Source organism: Chrysoperla carnea (genome assembly GCF_905475395.1).
Source record: "Chrysoperla carnea chromosome X unlocalized genomic scaffold, inChrCarn1.1 SUPER_X_unloc_30, whole genome shotgun sequence".
Classification (NCBI taxonomy): domain Eukaryota; kingdom Metazoa; phylum Arthropoda; class Insecta; order Neuroptera; family Chrysopidae; genus Chrysoperla; species Chrysoperla carnea.
In genome coordinates this window covers 1-10000 of record NW_025408157.1, presented here as the reverse complement: position 1 = coordinate 10000, position 10000 = coordinate 1, and the positions used below count along the sequence as shown (strand labels likewise).

Sequence of the window (10000 nt, the reverse complement as noted above, 5' to 3'; positions counted from 1 at the left end):
CCCTGAACGGTTTTACGTACTCTTTAACTCTCTCTTCAAAGTTCTTTTCAACTTTCCCTCACGGTACTTGTTCGCTATCGGTCTCGTGGTAATATTTAGCCTTAGATGGAGTTTACCACCCACTTAGAGCTGCACTCTCAAGCAACCCGACTCTAAGGAAAGATTCACCTATCATCAATAATAATCACTACGGGCCTGGCACCCTCTATGGGTATATGGCCCCATTCAAGATGGACTTGGATGTATTATATAACAATAGGTTTATATTGAATCTTCCTAAACACTACATTCCCCAAGTGTCTGTTTATCAGCCACGGGGTTCAGTGCTGGGCTTATCCCTGTTCGCTCGCCGCTACTAAGGGAATCCTAGTTAGTTTCTTTTCCTCCGCTTAATAATATGCTTAAATTCAGCGGGTAATCTCACCTACTCTGAGGTCGTAAAAGTTTTTAGAAGTATTAAAACAAAAATTTTTTTTATATATTATGTTTTTGTTATATTTTATAAGTAAACAATTTTCTTAATTATTCATACTCAAATTTTTTTAATATTATTATATAATATTATTTTTATATTTATCTAAAGAGAAGAAAATAAAAAATAAATAATTATATATATTAATTTTTTTCGAGTATATTGAAAATTTTATTACAAATAAAATATTCCATAACAAAATATTAATATATAATATTTTTGTTTATTCTTCTTTATTTAATATTTTAAAAATATATTATTAATATCATTTATTATTAATATTATTATTAACATAAAGTTTTATAATATTATATATAAATGATAAAAAATAATATTGATATATTAATTTAAAAATGTCGACAAATAATAAAAAATATATAAATTTTAAATGCTATTAAAAACATTTTATATTTATTTTTTTCTTATATTTGGCGTAAAACATTCATATATAAATAATTTTACATTTCTTTTATAAAAATTTTATTTATCAATTTAATTAAATATGAAAAAATAAATTTTCTTTTTTAATTATTGATAAATTTCTTTTTCATAAAAAAAATTTTATGTAAAATAATCTTTTATTATATTAATATAATGTATACGACCCTCAGCCAGATGTGGTCCGGGAACAGTATCCAAGGACCGCAATGTGCGTTCGAAATGTCAATGTTCATGTGTCCTGCAGTTCACAAGTTGACGCGCAATTAGCTGCGTTCTTCATCGACCCACGAGCCAAGTGATCCACCGTCCAGGGTAATCTTTTTAAATTTTAAATGTAAGTATTATTATTAATAATAATCTTTATTTTTAATATAAAAAATAAAATTATTAATTTATATATCTTTATAAATTCTTTTAAAATAAAAAAATTTTTCTAGAATATAAATTATATATTTTATTTTAAATATATATATATATAAATTAAAGATATTATGGTATTAATAAATATATACATAACATTTTTGATATTTTTGTTAGTGCTAGCTAGATATAATAATTAATATTTGGTATATTTTATAGAAATGTATTTATTTTTTTTTTATAAATTATTTTCTACATAAAAATATATATAATATTAATATGGTACAAAACAAATGGGTTTGTTTTTTAACATAATAACTTTTAATAAAAAAAAAGAAATATCAAGACAAAACATAAAGAAATTTAAATTTGAAATAAATTTTATTCTTTAAAAAAATTTTATCTTGTGTTTTCTTTATTTTTATTATATAACATAGAAAAATAAAAATATAGATTATATCAATTATAATCTTATTTTATTTTTCTTAATAGAGATTATATACATATAAACAAATAATTTCAATATATTCTATTTTTAATTTCACTTTTTTATAAGAGAAATTATTTATAGATTTTATTAATAATTATTGTTTAATAATAATAATAATATTGAATATAAAAATATTTTATATGTAACAAATATATTATTAATATTTATATAATATTCTCTATATTATATGTATAGATATATTATGTGTATAAAAAAAGTTTGGCGTATTACTTTAATATGATATCATAACCAAAATAAATCTCTTTTAACACATAATTACTATTATATATTTTGAGAAAATTACATATTAATATGTTATTTTGTTAAAAAAAATATTTCTTATCAATAATATTTTTATTTTTTGGAATATTTAAAAACAATACAAAAAATATAAATAAATATATTTTATATATATCGTTAATGATCCTTCCGCAGGTTCACCTACGGAAACCTTGTTACGACTTTTACTTCCTCTAAATGATCAAGTTTGGTCATCTTCCCAGCAACATCGGCAATATCAGAAATATTGCCGCGTACCAGTCCGAAGACCTCACTAAATCATTCAATCGGTAGTAGCGACGGGCGGTGTGTACAAAGGGCAGGGACGTAATCAACGCGAGCTTATGACTCGCGCTTACTGGGAATTCCTCGTTCATGGGGAACAATTGCAAGCCCCAATCCCTAGCACGAAGGAGGTTCAGCGGGTTACCCGGACCTTTCGGCCTGGGAGGACACGCTGATTCCTTCAGTGTAGCGCGCGTGCGGCCCAGAACATCTAAGGGCATCACAGACCTGTTATTGCTCAATCTCGTGCGGCTAGAATGCCGCCTGTCCCTCTAAGAAGAATTATTTGTACGCCGGCAGTAAAAACCACATCAAAAAACTGCGTACCCATACACCATAACATATGCAACATAAAGCACAATATATACAAAATATAATCTTGATCGTTAAATCTCAAAAATACATGCATATATAAATACAATACATAACACACATGAAAATGAATGAAATGGGAAACAAACAGCCGATGGGCCTTGAGATGCCGGTAAAGTACGTCTATTTAGCAGGCTAGAGTCTCGTTCGTTATCGGAATTAACCAGACAAATCGCTCCACCAACTAAGAACGGCCATGCACCACCACCCACCGAATCAAGAAAGAGCTCTCAATCTGTCAATCCTTCCGGTGTCCGGGCCTGGTGAGGTTTCCCGTGTTGAGTCAAATTAAGCCGCAGGCTCCACTCCTGGTGGTGCCCTTCCGTCAATTCCTTTAAGTTTCAGCTTTGCAACCATACTTCCCCCGGAACCCAAAAGCTTTGGTTTCCCGGAAGCTGCCCGCCGAGTCATCGGAGGAACTTCGGCGGATCGCTAGCTGGCATCGTTTATGGTTAGAACTAGGGCGGTATCTGATCGCCTTCGAACCTCTAACTTTCGTTCTTGATCAATCAAAACATTTTTGGCAAATGCTTTCGCTTCTGTCCGTCTTGCGACGATCCAAGAATTTCACCTCTAACGTCGCAATACGAATGCCCCCATCTGTCCGTATTAATCATTACCTCGGAGTTCCGAAAACCAACAAAATAGAACCGAGGTCCTATTCCATTATTCCATGCACACAATATTCAGGCAAAATTTGAGCCTGCCTTAAGCACTCTAATTTGTTCAAAGTAAACGTACCGGCCCACCTCGACACTCAATTAAGAGCACCGCGACGGGATTGCAATTGGGGGCTGCCACCGCTCTTAACGGTTAAACACTTACGACAAATTACATAATAAAAATATATATAATGCATTAAATAAATAATAACACTAAAATATACTTTATACATAATCTGTACCACCCACCGGTAGGACGTCCCACATAACATGCTAGTTAAACAATGCGAGCATTGAACCAACAGTGTAGGACACAGATTCGACTACGAGCTTTTTAACCGCAACAACTTTAATATACGCTATTGGAGCTGGAATTACCGCGGCTGCTGGCACCAGACTTGCCCTCCAATGGATCCTCGTTAAAGGATTTAAAGTGTACTCATTCCGATTACGGGGCCTCGGATGAGTCCCGTATCGTTATTTTTCGTCACTACCTCCCCGTGCCGGGAGTGGGTAATTTGCGCGCCTGCTGCCTTCCTTGGATGTGGTAGCCGTTTCTCAGGCTCCCTCTCCGGAATCGAACCCTGATTCCCCGTTACCCGTTACAACCATGGTAGGCGCAGAACCTACCATCGACAGTTGATAAGGCAGACATTTGAAAGATGCGTCGCCGGTACGAGACCGTGCGATCAGCTTAAAGTTATTCAGAGTCACCAAATTAAACGATGCAAATTAAAATTTACACCGATTGGTTTTGATCTAATAAAAGCATTCCTTCCATCTCTGGTCGGAACTCTGTTTGCATGTATTAGCTCTAGAATTACCACAGTTATCCAAGTAAATGTGGGTACGATCTAAGGAACCATAACTGATATAATGAGCCTTTCGCGGTTTCACCTTAATTTGGCTTGTACTGAGACATGCATGGCTTAATCTTTGAGACAAGCATATGACTACTGGCAGGATCAACCAGGGAACTATTTGTATTTATAATATTAAATATATAATAATATACATGATATTTTTGTTTTCTTATTATAAGAAAAAAAATTTTCATACAATAATTATTAATATATAATAATATTATTACAATTTCATTTTAAATATCAGATGGTCTCACCCATTACTGATATAAATTTTTTTTTTTTTATATCTCTATTGTTTTAAAATTAATAGAAAAAACATATGAGATATATATATTATTATTAATTTTTTTTTTTTTCAAATATATATTTTATTATGTCATTTATATAATTTTTTTGCTTTTACAAAAAGAAATATATAACATGTTATTCATAATAAATATTATTGAATAAAAAAAAAAAAAAATAATTATGATTTTTGTCAGACCATCACCAAATGGGTCTTAAAATATTTCAAACATTTTCTCATACTCGTCGCTAGATTGAAAGCGTCATTTATTTTTTAATTTTATTTAAAAAGTTAATTTTAAATAAAAAACGTTATAATAACACTTAATATTCTCGCTTGGTATGAGGTGAGTCAATGTAATATTATTTATAAAAATAATTTTTATATAAATATTGTGTGCTCATATGGGAGTGTAAAGTTTAAAACTTATAACCCATGAACTTGCTTTGACAAAAAAATTTATATGTTATTCTATTTATAATCAATAATTTAATAAAAAAAAATTTTTTTTTAAATATTGATATAAAAAGATATACATATAGAGGTTTTTTTACAAAATTCTCATTAATTTTTTTACAAAAATAATAATACAATATTTAATATCAAAATAATCCAAACTGATTACCATCCAGACTATTATCAATATATATAAGATTGTATTATTATTCATTTCAATACATATTTATTAAAACTGAGATAAAATTTCATATATTAATAAATATGCATGTGTAAAAAAAAAAATTTTTATATAATAATTGAAAATGTTTTTGCTATTATTTTGTATACATACATTAAATAATTGATAACAATTTAATACAATGTACACCTAAAAAATAATAACAGCATATACATATTCGAAACATTACTAGCAAAAAAACCAAAATACAATATTAAATATCAAAATAAACCAAACTGATTACCATCCAGAATATTTTGAGTATATATATATATAATTTTGTATATTTTGCGTTCATGTTAATAAAATATATAAATGATACATATTTGAAAAGTGTTATTCTTCTTTCTGTTTTTTCGTAATATCATGGTGTCCATAGACATGCAAAAGCGTCATACCAAGCCATATACATACCTACACCACCTTTGTTGAATGATACACGAACAGTATGAAAATTAAACAACATATTCAATATCATTTTATATTATACTAAAATAAATGTTATTCTATTAAGAAAGTGTATATTTTTAAATTTGGCATTCATTACATAGTCAAAATACAATAATAATATAGATGATACATATACGATAATTGTTATTTTTCTTTCTGTTTTTTCGTGATATCATGGTGTCCATAGAATTGCAACGACGTCATACCAAGCCATATACAACTCTACACCACCTTTGTTGAATGATACACTTAGAGTATGAAAAATAAACAAATTATACTATATCATACTATATCATATATGTAAGACTGTTGAACATAATACCACAAAATACACTATTTCATATAGATATACATTCATTCTTGTCAACATAAAAGTACGTTATAAATGATACATATACAATAAGTTTTATTCCTCTTTCTGTTATTCCGTAATATCATAGTGTCCATAGAATTGCAACGACGTCATACCAAGCCATATACAACTCTACACCACCTTTGTTGAATGATACACGGACAGTATGAAAAATAAACAACCTATTCTATACCATTTAATATCATACTAAAACATGAAACAAATGTTATTCTATTAAAAAGTGTATTATTTTATTATATTTAGTATTCATTACACAGTCAACATACATAAATGATACATATACGATAAGTGTTATTCCTCTATCTGTGCATCCGTAATATCATAGTGTCCATAGAATTGCAACGACGTCATACCAAGCCATATACAACTCTACACCACCTTTGTTGAATGATACACGGACAGTATGAAAAATAAACAACTTATACTATACCATACTATATCATATGTGTGAGACTGCTGAACGTAATACCACTAATACACTGTTATACATAGATATACATTCATCTCATTAACTTACACGCACTATCCATCATATATATTAAAGACATTACACCCGGTGCTTCAAACTCAAAATATGATAATGTTTAAAATGGCTTTAAACATCATAAACTTTACAGAATAATCAAAATTTAAAGAAAAAAATTTTAAAAAAAAAATTTTTTTCAGCTAAAAATTTTTATTTTGGGACCAAAAAAATTTTTTTTTGCTTTTATCATATTTTATTAAATGAAATTTATGCATTATAATAAATTATTCAATAAACATTAATAATTATAATAAATTATTAAAAAATTTTTGGAATTAATGCAAATTTTTAGAAAAAAATGTATATTTTTTTTTTATATACAAATCGTACATGTTATATTGCGACAGGGTACCGGTATAATACATGTGATACATATGTAGATTTTCGAAAAAATTTTTATCCTTTTAAATGGTCCTAAATACTATATAAAGGTAAAATATATAGAATTTTTCGGGATTCATTAAAAAATTTTAGGGAAAAAATTTCATTTTATTTTATATACAAATCGTACATGTTATATTGCGACAGGGTACCGGTATAATACATGTGATACATATGTAGATTTTCGAAAAAATTTTATCCTTTTAAATAGTCCTAAATACTATATAAAGGTGAAATATATAGAATTTTTCGGGATTCATTAAAAAATTTTAGGGAAAAAATTTCATTTTATTTTATATACAAATCGTACATGTTATATTGCGACAGGGTACCGGTATAATACATGTGATACATATGTAGATTTTCGAAAAAAATTTTATCCTTTTAAATAGTCCTAAATACTATATAAAGGTAAAATATATAGAATTTTTCGGGATTCATTAAAAAATTTTAGGGAAAAAATTTCATTTTATTTTATATACAAATCGTACATGTTATATTGCGACAGGGTACCGGTATAATACATGTGATACATATGTAGATTTTCGAAAAAAATTTTATCCTTTTAAATAGTCCTAAATACTATATAAAGGTAAAATATATAGAATTTTTCGGGATTCATTAAAAAATTTTAGGGAAAAAATTTCATTTTATTTTATATACAAATCGTACATGTTATATTGCGACAGGGTACCGGTATAATACATGTGATACATATGTAGATTTTCTAAAAAATTTTTATCCATTTAAATGCTTCTAAATACTGTATAATGCAAATATATATAATAATTTACAGAATTAATACAAAATTTTTATTGTACAAATTCACATTAATAGTTAATTGGTTAAAAAAAAATTTCAATACACAATGGGAATCAGGCTATTTTATTGGAACTTATTTATAATTAATTCATAATATATTTTTCTATATAAATTGATTAATTGATTTTACATTCACCGTGTAAACGTATACACCATTCAAGTAACATAAAAAAAAAAAAAAAAAAAAAAAATTATTATTATATTCTAGTAATACATAATAGTTATTCGCTAAAAAATATTTAATAGACAATAAAAATCTGACTATTCTGTTGTGAACTTATAAATTATTGATTCAAAATATATTTCTCTACCTAAATTTATTAATTGTATACACGCCCCCATGTACGTTGTTCAAGTCATATATTATTTTGCATAAGGATTACAAATAAATATTATATAATAAATAAGAGTTAATAAAAATTTAAAATTTATTATCCATTTTAAATTTATCAGCTAAATAAATATTTTTACATTCTTTTAAATTATTACTTTTTATTGTATTAAGAGTATATATCTAGTTTTATTAATCTTAATCCTTTTACAAGCACTAATATTATTTATACATAATATATTTTTATTTTATGTATGGAAAGCATAACTTGCTAAATACATCCTAACAATTTAAAAACTTTTCATTTGATTAATATTATTTACAATAGCTAATATTAATAGAATCTGAATAATCAAAATTATTTCTTTAAATATATGAATTCCGAATGTAAGTGTCCATCATAATACTTCATTAAGTTTATATTTGGCTAGCAACCTGTTATGCATAAATTGCTTTAAAGGTTGCCTACTAAACATATTATAATTATAATTATTAACAATTTTTGTCAATTGCGATTGCATTTTTTAGTATAATCAATGGTAGCGATTATAAGTAAAAACAATTAAAATCATTATAATAATTGTTAGCGATTATAATCAATATTGATAAGATGGAAACAAAAAGTGTTTATTCATAAAAAAAGCTCTTTAATTTATTACATTTAAAAACAAAAATTTTCTAACATAATAAATTAAAGAGCATTTATTATCAATACCATTTCTTACCATAATCGACTAAAAATATTATTATAACTAATAACTTTATTTATAAATAAGCAACCATTTTATTATTAATAGATTTAATAATATTAATTGTAAATTATAATAATAATCATTATTATTAATATTATTATTATGAATAGTTATTATTATTAATATTATTACATTTATTAGTAATAATAGATGACAGTGCTTATTATCAAAAGCCGTTCCATTTATAAGTATTATGGTTAGCATTAAATATTTATAAGTTCAAATATTTTCGTTAGCATTTATTATAAATATTGTTAAGTTATATTTAGTTTGCTTTAATTTTTATTCATAAAAAAAGCTCTTTAATTTAATAAAGAGCAAATATTATCATAATTATTTATAATTATTATTATCAATAACATTTATTATTAATATTCATTATAATTATTATTATTATTATTATTTTTAATATTATTATTATTATTATAAATTTATTGATAAAAAAAGCCTCTAGTAAAAGAGGCTTTAAAATAAAATGATAAAAAAAGCCACTTGTATAGAAGAGGCTTAAAAATTTTTTTTTGAAAAAAAAAGCCTTCGTAGAGAAGGCTATGTTAAAGAGTGATTTTTTCAAAATTTTGAAAAAAATACCCTTCCCTTTGTATTATAGGGAAATGTAAAACATTACATTCCCCTTTTACAAGTTAAAAACGTATTTAAAAAAAAAAATCTTTTTTTTTTTAATACATTTTAAAATTTAAAACAAAGAGTGTATTTTTGTTTAAATAATTGTGGGGTAAATCTCGTTTTATTTTTATTAATTCATTTAAAATTTAATTAAATAAATTAAATAAAACGAATCCCCAAGCCAAGGGCTGAGTCTCAACAGATCGCAGCGTGGAAACTGCTCTACCGAGTACAACACCCTGCCAGGTACGTAAGTCGTCTACAAACGATTCCGAGTCCTGACGTCGAATATATAATAAAAATTGACCCATAATCGACCGCTAATGATTGAATGAACATAGCAACATGCTATCTGGCCGTCATTCTATAATCATATACGGCAAATAAAGGGCTCGTGCGATAATAAATTTATAAATAAATTTATTACCTAATAAAATCACATTGATTTGAGCCTTTCGACTGATACTGGACTCCTAGGTATATCGTTGCCAACTTTGACTAGACAGGATACGGCCTTAGAGGCGTTCAGGCATAATCCCACGGATGGTA

General features: G+C 26.6%; 3 non-coding genes across 3 annotated transcripts in view; all 3 read right to left on the bottom strand.

Annotated features, from left to right (window-relative positions):
- LOC123304214 overlaps positions 1 to 438 on the bottom strand; it is a 4579-nt gene extending 4141 nt beyond the window's left edge. The window contains exon 1 of the ribosomal RNA XR_006536256.1: positions 1 to 438. This exon is cut by the window's left edge and continues 4141 nt beyond it. This is a non-coding gene — a ribosomal RNA (large subunit ribosomal RNA).
- A 635-nt stretch (positions 439 to 1073) lies between these two features.
- LOC123304211 lies at positions 1074 to 1228 on the bottom strand. Its single transcript, XR_006536253.1, has one exon. It is a non-coding gene; the product is annotated as a 5.8S ribosomal RNA (ribosomal RNA).
- Positions 1229 to 2181: 953 nt separating this feature from the next.
- LOC123304218 lies at positions 2182 to 4337 on the bottom strand. The gene has a single exon (XR_006536259.1). It is a non-coding gene; the product is annotated as a small subunit ribosomal RNA (ribosomal RNA).
- Positions 4338 to 10000: the final 5663 nt, after the last annotated feature.